A 10,370-nucleotide genomic window follows, 5' to 3' on the forward strand; every position below is an offset into this window, starting at 1 on the left:
CCAGTTCTTGTCTCCCAGAAGTGCGCTCTGCACATCCCAACTGTCTGTGCTGCCCTCAGTCTCTAACAGTCTCTAGCTTCCTTTTGCACGTTTTTCAAGGCTTGATTCTTGGCGTTTGCTCTCTGCCACCTCCAGGATCCTATACTCCTCGAACGCTCTTCTGATAATAATGCACTGTCTTTCCATCTCATGCCCATAGGCCCACATCTTAAAGCCACTCCTGTCCTCACTGTACCCTCCAATTCCAGAACCTGTACTTGTTTCCACCTCTGTCTTCACTTCATTATTTCCAGCCTGGGTCAGCCATGCAGGATCTTTCTAGATGAAAATTGGTCCTCTATGGACTTGGTTCTCCCAAGCCTGTGATCTCCACATACCTTCTCACCGTTCTGGAAAGTGGGTCATTACTGAAGGTGGTGCTTAGATTCCCCACAGATCTCTGTTATGGCATCTTATCTGGGTGTCCAGGGCTAAATGGATCACTTTTTATTCATGTCCAGCTGATGCCATCTCATCTTCCTCATAGTAGCAGTTCTAAACTTTTCTATTTTCCTTAAGTCCTCTGAGAGACTGCTATACCCTTACTCTATTTCTTTACCAGGAAAATCAAGGACATTTGATCTGAGCTTCCTCATATTCACTTTTTCCACCTAACAATTGCTCTGCCTGTGTTCTTCATCTCATCCCCCTTCAGCCTCCTCTGGAATCTTCTTCATCAGTTATACTCTACTTTCTATATATTTTCAGTCTTCCTTCTCTGGTGTCTTTTTTCTAAACATGTGGGTTTCCAATACAGTAAGGATTTTTTTTAACCCTTTTAACATCTACAGGTGTCATCCTCCATATATTCTTACTTTTGCCTTCAGTTTACTCCAGAGAATACTCTCCTTAACTTCTGGTAATCTGGCTTTCTCGAAACTGCTACTGAAACCAAAGGCCACATGGATCTCCTAATCCATTGAACCACTGTCCCTTTCTTAGCCTGTATGCTTCTCAACTTTCCTGAAGTAAATGACCTTGTCATGTGCCCTTATTCTATACTTTTTCTTCCATTAGCATCCATGGTACCACATGGCTCCATCTTCTGAACTGATTCCTCTTCTCTTCAGTCTAATTTAATTCAATCAATGTGTATTCAGCATTCACTTATTTCAGCTAAGGTTGATGAAGAAGCAAGATAGTGTTTGGATAATCCCCCAGTGTGGGATATGGCTGATAACAGTGTCACCATCAAATTATTAAACTTTCCTTTCTCTAAAACTAATTAACTAGAATTATAAATTGTGTTCTCTATAACTCCTGGACTTGAAAATTTGGTTGATGGTGATGATGTAATTTATTTGAAATAATCTTGAAAAGGGTACCTTTGTTTGTGAGCCGTGGTTATGCTTGGTACATCTCATTTTAACTCAAACACTACATCATGTGTGTTACTTGCTAGGTACTATTCCCAATGCTTTATAAATATTAACTCATTGAACACTCAAGACAAGTGGGTTATATTGTCCTACAGATAATGAATGGAATTTGCCCTTTGAAATAAAACACAAATTGTTTATCATTTTATGGATCAAATCTGTTTTTAGTTGGATGGTCTTTATTACAGAGTATTTGATTTCTCTTCTACTTAATGGAAAGTTTCTCTCTGGTGGATGTTCTTTAAATAAAATTCAAAAAGAAAAAAAAAAGTGAACACTCTGATTATTCCCATTTTATAGATGAGGAAACTGAGGCACATTTAAATAACTAACTCAAGGTCATATAGCCAGCAAGTGACCCAGCTGGGATTTGAATGCATGCCGTATGGTGCCAGATTTGGTGCTGCAGAGACAGTCAATAGGTGATTATGAATGGAAAAAAATACATAAAGAACTAATTTTCTGATTATTTATCAAAAGCTAATTTAAGATTTTCCTTCCCATTTAAATTGTTTATTTCGTGTATTTTGCACCTCCTTGCTGCTTCCTTTCATCATTTGAGAAAAAAAAATTTGTATTTAAAATGTGGATATATAAATGTGTCAGTGGGACAAGGTAATTTGATCTCCAGGTAACAAGACCTTTCCAGAATCTCCTTCTGGATTTCTATTCTCATTTTAGGCACACCCTGGCGTGAAATGATGGGGAGTCTTTGGAAAAGGTACCCTGAAGGAATCATTGCCTTCTACAGGTGCCTCCCATTTGCTACTTCTTCAGCAGGCTTCAGCTCACCATCCTTCCCCACAGGTGACCTTGGTGGTACTAAGTCCTGCTGCGTCAGCACTGCTATCTGTAAAGGGTGAAGACTTTGTCAAGTGGCTTTTTTCAAAACATGCATTAGCTACTATGCCGTCTTGTTTGTTTACCTTGCACAAGTACCATGAAGTTCTCAAATCTCTTTCGCATCAAGGGGTTTGGTCTGTGGCTAAAGAGAACTGACCACAGCGGCTCACCATCTTTCTGTTGGTTGCTGGTTATTCTGTTACGTTATTCTGTGCTAGAATTCCTTTCTGAGCACCCATATGAATGGCGCTCATTCATATGCTCACACATACGAGATTTAGAATACAGACCCATACTTGAAAGTTAAGATATTAAAATTGTCCGATTGTGTCTTATTTACTTTGTTTGGTGTCACAATATCCTTTTATGAAGTGACAGTAAGTGTTGTCCTTCCTCAAGTGCTTACTCAGCAAAATAAAAAGTTGGTAACTCTATCAAAAAAATTAATCCAAAATGTCGTGTTTCTGTTATCTTCCTAGTGTTGTTATGCTCATTAGATGAAATTGTAAACAGCACAATCCCAGGATCGCTGATCATTTTACATGGTCTGGGTTCCTAAAAATGACATTGAGGTAGACATTCAGCTAGTTAGCCTTCTAGAAAACAAGGCTGAAACTTATGCCAAATATTAGTGTGATTCTGAAACTTAGTGTATAGCTAACATTTATCTTTCTCTTCCCAATCCATTACTTCTATCTTATTCTAGGTCTTGATTCCCTTGGTGTCCATATTTCTAGGTTATCTGTCTCTTTTCTGAACTTAGATCTTATGTGAGGTCCTGCTAACTTAACATTTAATCATTATATTTCTTTGTAACATTTCTGGGTCTGATGTCTCACATGGTCATTTGGATTTTGTGTGTATACTTCTATTTTCCCCGGCTCAATAAGAAGCTATTTGAGGTTAGGCATAGACATTATTTTCTTTAGGTTCCCTGCAGCTCTTAGCTCTGTGTGCCTGAAAGAACATGTGCTTTCTGAATGAATAAATGAAGGACATAATTCAACCTTTACTGGTCATTCAAACAAGAAAGGTTGTTGGGTTTGTCCCGTAGAGTGGAAGTTCTAGTGCTGGAGAAATTTGGCCAAGTTTACTGTCAACTAGAGTGGTATAAGCAAGCTGGCCTGGAGCTGAGTCGCCTGTGATATATCCATGTCATTAGATCTTGTGACATGAGAAGTCAACAAACACTGGATTGCAAATACCACGTAGTGAGTGCCGGGTCTGTGCATGTATGAATGCTCTTTTGGAACTCTCTTGACAAAAAAAACCTGTATGTGGGTTTATATGTCCCAATTAAATGATACAAATAAAAGTGACAGAGGCAGGATTTGAACTTCAACAGATCCACCTCCAAAGTTACAGTTTTTAATCATTACACAACCTTCATGATGCAATGCTTCATAGAATCAGAGCAATCAACATCTAATCCTCATGGGCCCTTATGGTAGAAAGGTCAGCCTAAAGTCCTAGGCAATGCCACAGCATCCCTGCCAGGGTCAGATACTCATTTTCTAGACCACCAAAACTAGTCTCAGAGGGAGGACAATGTATAACAAGTTTAAGGTGCCCTCAGGTGGTTCAGAGTCAGTCTGAAAGAATAGCAGAGAGGCAGCCTGCTCTATCTATCTGTAGGGTGACCATATAATTTACCATTCAAATCAAAATACTTTGGAGAGCTAAAGGAAACACTGTGATAATTATGCAGAAAGTACAAATGTAAGCTGACTACTCCAGGCGGTCTTTACTGGCTGAGTATGTTGAAACCTCTCAGGAAAGGGAAAGAAAAATGCAAGTAAACATGGTAAATGTGGGAAGCCAATGATCTGAAAGAGGACAAAGTTGGGCTGAGGGCACTAAACCTAGGGGCAGAAGTTTGGTGCAGTAAATGATGTTTAGAAAAGACCTGGGCATATACGTATAACAAAAAGAAGCAAAAAATTGTATCCAGACACACAAAACAATAGAGTAGTTTGTGTATATGTGAAAACAAGTCAGGGAAATAAAAAATGCTGAGAATGGATTTCCAACAACTATTTGAAAGTTGAGGGCCAGATAGATCTAACATGCAGTGGGTACGTCATAGCAGGAACTGTGAAACAAATCCTGGTCATCAAAGGCTCAGTATGAACCCGAGAGGGAGTCCAGGTTTGCCGCATCAGTATCTTCTTGGGACCAGGATCATTCCATATTTTTGTCAGGTGATGTACAGCCATCTCTTCTCAGCTGGCTGACTTTTCTGGTACAATAAATGTAAATAAACTTTTGAAATTTGGGAGGCCAACTGTCTACAAGAGAATAAAGTTGGGATCTCATCGTGCACCTAGGAACAAAAAGTGAATGCGGTCCAGGAAAGGGTTGGATGAGTATATGTGACAAGAAGAAACCTGAGATCCAGATGCAAATTGAAGATGATTCAGCAGTATACTTTGAAAATGACAGAAACTCTACATCACCAATCAGAAAGAAACCTTTTGTTGCTTCAAGACTTGCCAAAGACCTTACAAGAGCAGTATGTGCAGTTCTGACTTCTGCATTTTTAAAATGATTCAAAGAGGGGCGCCTGGGGGGCTCAGTCAGTTAAACGTCCAACTTTGGCTCATAGTTTGTGGGTTCAAGCCCTGCACTGGGCTCTGTACTGGCAACTCAGAGCCCGGAGTCTGCTTCAGATTCTGTGTCTCCCTGTCTCTCTGCCCCTCCCCTGCTCATTCATTCTCTCTCTCTCTCTCTCTCTCTCTCTCTCAAAAATAAGCATTTAAAAAATAAATTAAATAATGTAAAAAATTAAAGTCCAGAAAAGAATTACCAGATAGATTACAGTGGTAGGGGCATGGCCTCTTGTGAAATTTAGTAGAGAGAGAGAGAGAGAGAAAGCTAAGGGTTGATTTCACTGTTTTCAAAAATCATGGAGAATATGGATACTCATTATTTTGCCTCTCCACAGTAGGTTGAAAAGAAGAAATGGGCTGACATTGCAGCAAGAGGTATGTCAGCAATGCTTAAGGAAGAACTTCTTGACCAAATACTGGGACAGGGAAGTGCTGAAATGTTTGACCCTATAATCTTTTTATTATAGGATAGAAAATCACTAGTAGTCCTGGGTTGTCATTACCTGTGGTATTTGATGTAGGAGATGCTGAAGAGTGGAGGAATCTGGGAGAGCACAAGGATATCTCTTGACAGACCTGGATGTTCCGAAACTGGTCAGAGAGAAGGAAATGTCAAAGTTAGTTGACCATAAAAACGATCACGTGGACTCTTATCTCTGGGCTATAGATGTGTTGAGATGAATCTTTACACACAGGGCCCTGCCCCTACTCCTGAAATCCAGATGGTGACACTCTGACATTGCCCTGTGACTTCACCAGCGTTATTCCTCTTTATTCTACTTTAGTCCCAGGTGATTCACCTGGGTGGGGACCATGCCTCCAGCTGTGAGTTAAGCATCACTTCTCCCTTTTGAGTGGGAAGAAGCACCTTCTATAGCTGTCCCTCCCAGAAACTCGATGGCTTCCTTAAACCCCAGAGGATTTTCTCTGAGACAGAATGTTTACTATGTTTGGTTTGGTACCCTGTTCTTCTATTAGGAGAGAAGGCATACCCTTGCATAGGGCAGCAGCCAGTATTGGATCAGCTTCAGTTGAGACCTTTCTTGCTATTGCAGAGCATCACATAGGGCTTAGCATCCAGGCTGTCTAAGTCCCACTGGCCACTAGTCTTGGCCTTCGTCCCTCAGATTGTAAAGCCCAAATCTGCAGAACTAGAGCTGCACAGCTGTTCTCAGCAGAGAGGTACTGGTCTCCTTAGGCGGATACGCTATTTACTGCTTGTGAGGCAACTGCACAGGATGTCCCTGAGAATACAGTTTGTCTCTGAGAGGTAGAAGGTGAGTAGGAGCCAAAGGATGTGTATCCATGCATAGTCACCCTGACATTTGCTCTGAAATCACTGAATTGAGTGAGAAAGGGCAAGTGGAGCACTAAGTGACCCCTCTGCTCCCGCATGTGACTCGGGAATCCTATGGCTCTAGGTCCCAGGCTCCATTTCTGCCTCTATTGGAAGCCCTAGATTTGCTGGGCTCTGTGGCTACTGTGCTTTTATGTAAGCAATGGAGATACAATGATGAATAAGACAGATAACGTCTCGCTGTCATGGGGTTTATTCCTAGTGAGAGGAAACAGACTACACACAAAGAGGCAAATAAATAAACAAGAAAATATCAGATGGTGACAGGTGATAGTAAATCAGAGTGATTGATGGGAAGTTAGTATTGGGTGTGGGAACAGTTTAGGCTGAGATGTTGGGGACAGACTCACTGAAGAGGTTAATTAGTAACTTGAATGACAAAAAAAGAGGCAACAAGATGATGCAAGGAAAGAGCTTCAAGCAGCAGGAACTGCCAGTGGAAAGGCCCTAAGCTGGGAATGAGCTCAGTGTTTTTGGAACAAAGAAGGGAGGCCAAATGGGACTGGAGCTGAGTGAGGTTGGGATATGAGATGAGGCTGGAAAGTTTGTCAGGTGCCAGATCACAGGGAGCCATGGGATCCAGGAAAAGAGTGAATTCAAAATGGTCCTAGAATTGGATTAGACTCTGGAGGTCATCTAGCTTGTGCTTCTTACTGCAAGACCGTGATAGCAGAGCGGAGGTGCGATTTCATCACTCCAGCTCTGCCAGCCAAACTTGGTCATGCTCCGACATGGAAACAAGATCTTCTGACCCAGGGTCCTTGCCACTTCCCACCAGATTCCCACCAGGAAGTGGGAGTCCTGAATATCCCACTTTAATAGGGAATTAAATAAACTAATATCTGAGTAACATTGAGAACAATATTCATTACATTATGCTTGTTATATAATAAACACTATATAAATGTTTCAAAGGTAAAAAAAAGACATAAAAACATGGAATTATCCTTCACACACCTTGTAAAAAAAAGGGGGATTATAAACATCTTTGTAGACTAGTTATGCCTGTCTCAGTAGTGAGTACTTAGTTTGCCTGTTTAATGCCACAGACCAAATGCAACCCATTTATTCTACAGTTGAGACACATTCCCACTATAGGGACATATGGTGCAGCTTGTACATCCAGGAGGAGTGAACATTCCACTGTGCACACAAATATTCAGAATCAGAAAATTGTATTGTAAGTTATGTACACACAGGGCACATGTGTGTATATATATCTTGGTTTTTCAAATAGCAATGACATTGCCAAAAGGAGTGATAGCTTTCACATCCTCCTCTGAAAAGAAGGTTTTACTGAAGAGGACATATGGAAATACATTTTGGAATAGCTGAGATCTTCAGTTCTGAAAGGATTTGAGGCTGGATCGATTAAGCACAAACCCATGGCAAGAGATGTGCTGGTGGAATAGAAGTTTGTTGTCACGACTCAGGCCCTCATTCGGGATTTAGAGCCCAAAGATCTGCCACGAGCAGATGCAAGGGCAAATCACACCCTCTTTCTCTGGCCTGAATCTCCATTCATCCTACTGCCTTCTATACTTTCTCCTTGTTCTCTCCCATTAACTGATAGGAGGGCTCTAATAGACTTTCTGCTTTCTCTCTCTTTATTCCTCCTTTATCTCTATCTTTTAGGGAGAATGTAATAGAGAAAAGTCTCACTCCTTCCTCCAGAGCTTGAAGAGACAGGAAGGGCATCCTCCCTTCTGGGGTAGAAGATGAAGGTATAAATGAGGTGATGGCTTTGAATCAAAGATGGTAGGGCTAAGAGAAACATCAGAGTCCATGGAAATACCTCTTTACTGTTCAGCTTTATGGAACATGTAGAAGGAGTTTGTACATGTTACTAAGGTAACATGTTAAGGTAAGGTAAGGTAAGGTAAGGTAAGGTAAGGTAAGGTAAGGTAAGGTAAGGTAAGGTACCATTAGCAGGTAAGGTACCTGCTAAGGTAAATGGAGGAGATCGCTTACAGCTGAGGTGTCCTACTTGGGTACTCCAGCTACCTTAGATTCTCCAGGTACCCTGAGGGCCAAAGGGACCCAAGCTTTACAGAGGCTCTGTGAACTTCAAGGTCAACCTAGGTATCGATATCCAGCTGAAGACAAGGGAAAAGAGAGCATGGAGGGCCAGCTGCAAGAATTATAATTCAGGTCTAATTACAAACCTTGGTGCATGTTCCATTGGCTGGAGCCTGTCATATGGACACATCTGACTATGAGGAAAGCTGGGACCTGGGTTTAGCTGTGTGTTGGAGAGGGAAGGAAAGAGGTTTGGTGAATAGGTAGCCAGTCTCTACCATGGAAAGTATATGACCAATGGTACTCCAGAGACAGTGGCAGAGTTGAAATTAAGACCCACCTTACTTAACCCATAGCACAGTGCTCTCCTCACCAAACTACCCTCTGTTATATCATTCATATGTTCCCTACCTTTAAAAAAAAAAAACACTTCCCACAAAAGGTGGTAAAAGGAAACCAAGAACCATTTTCTTTTTCAACATTTATTTATTTTTTGGGGGGACAGAGAGAGACAGAGCATGAACGGGGGAGGGGCAGAGAGAGAGGGAGACACAGAATCGGAAACAGGCGCCAGGCTCTGAGCCCAGAGCCTGACACGGGGCTTGAACTCACAGACTGCGAGATCGTGACCTGGCTGAAGTCGGACGCTTAACCGACTGCGCCACCCAGGCGCCCCCAAGAACCATTTTCTAAGGAAGATTGAAATGATGTGAAAGCATCAGCCATGTTTGATATAGAAAACACAGAAAATTGTTAGTCTCAGGGACCCAAGGAACCAAAATGCATCTGATTGCCTCAAAGGTCATTTTGTTAAAGTGAGGCCTGCTCTGCAGAATGACGAATGTGCATTAGAAAATCCGAAGTAATTACTGAGGATATTCAAGGCAAAACTGCCTACCCAATTTGTATGACATGGATTTTACCCATGAAAAATGTGCTCCATGTTCGAGAAAATGTCAGGCCATGACTGAAGCTCATGTCGATATCAAGACTACGAATAGTTATATGCTTCATTTGTTGTGTGATCATATTTGGAAGACCTCTCACACTCAGAACCTACAGGTCCACCAAATCCAGAAGAAGATGATGGAAGTCATGACTGAAGAGGTACAAATGACTTTAAATATGTTGTCAATAAACCGATTGCAGTCAGCATTGGGAAAGACATAAAAAAGCCTTGCCAATCTATTTATCTTCTCTATGATATGTTTTTTGAAAAGTAAAAATGCTAAAGAAGCCCAGGTTTGAATTGGGGAACTCACGTCACTTCATGGTGAAGGCAATAATTCTGGAATGTCCCCTGGGATAAGACAGGTGATACAGCCGAACGAGTGGATGGATATGAGCCACTAGTCTACAAATCTGCTTAAAATTCAGACTTCAAATGGTGACAAATGAAAAGTCTTATCTGTGGAGGCAAAAGGACACGCATGGCCCAGTAATGCCATTCTGGCATATCTTCAGTCAAATTCTACTCACAAGAAAGGCCCTGGTACAACTTGTGGGAATCTCACAAAGAAAGGTCAGCCTTGCCTCCTGATAAGACAGAGAATTTCCACTGTACCATGAATTCTTTGTAAGGAAATCAGCTTCCGAATCCTCAGCCTTGCTTTTTCTTACTCCTTGCTGTCCTTCCCCACTTGGCTGCTTCCTGAGGACCTGGGGAGGGAGGCAAGACGAGGGTTATTGCGCGGTTCACTGCAAACACCTGTCTCTTGGTTTTACCTCAACCTTTTGATTCAGATGTTTTCACTTCCTCCCCTTTTTACGTTTGGCCCTTTGGTCTCTGTCCCCGGAGCTGACTTTCATCATCCAATTAGAAATAATACCCTCTTCTTGCTACCAGCTTTTCTGGGAACCGGAGGGAGTAAACCCTAAGCCTCCCTCGCAGCCCGTGGGGCCAGCAGCGCTTCAAAGGAGCGTGGTGGCGGCACCACCTCCCGGCTGGGCTTCTTTTCTGTTTGAACAGCTTCTATTGCTCACTGCTGATCAGTAACTCAATGATTCATTAAACACACAAACAATGAGCGAATCTGTTCCATTAGCAAGGCCACCTGTTGATCTCAGACATCCTCAGCTGAACTCGGTGAACGTGAACAACAGAATGGCTGCCTCCGTGGAGGG

General features: G+C 42.0%; 1 pseudogene; it reads left to right on the plus strand.

Annotated features, from left to right (window-relative positions):
- The first annotated feature begins 4,623 nt into the window (after positions 1 to 4,623).
- Positions 4,624 to 10,016, plus strand: LOC122468103 (annotated as a pseudogene).
- The last annotated feature ends 354 nt before the right edge of the window (positions 10,017 to 10,370 follow it).

Source organism: Prionailurus bengalensis, chromosome B3 (genome assembly GCF_016509475.1).
Source record: "Prionailurus bengalensis isolate Pbe53 chromosome B3, Fcat_Pben_1.1_paternal_pri, whole genome shotgun sequence".
NCBI classification, from domain to species: domain Eukaryota; kingdom Metazoa; phylum Chordata; class Mammalia; order Carnivora; family Felidae; genus Prionailurus; species Prionailurus bengalensis.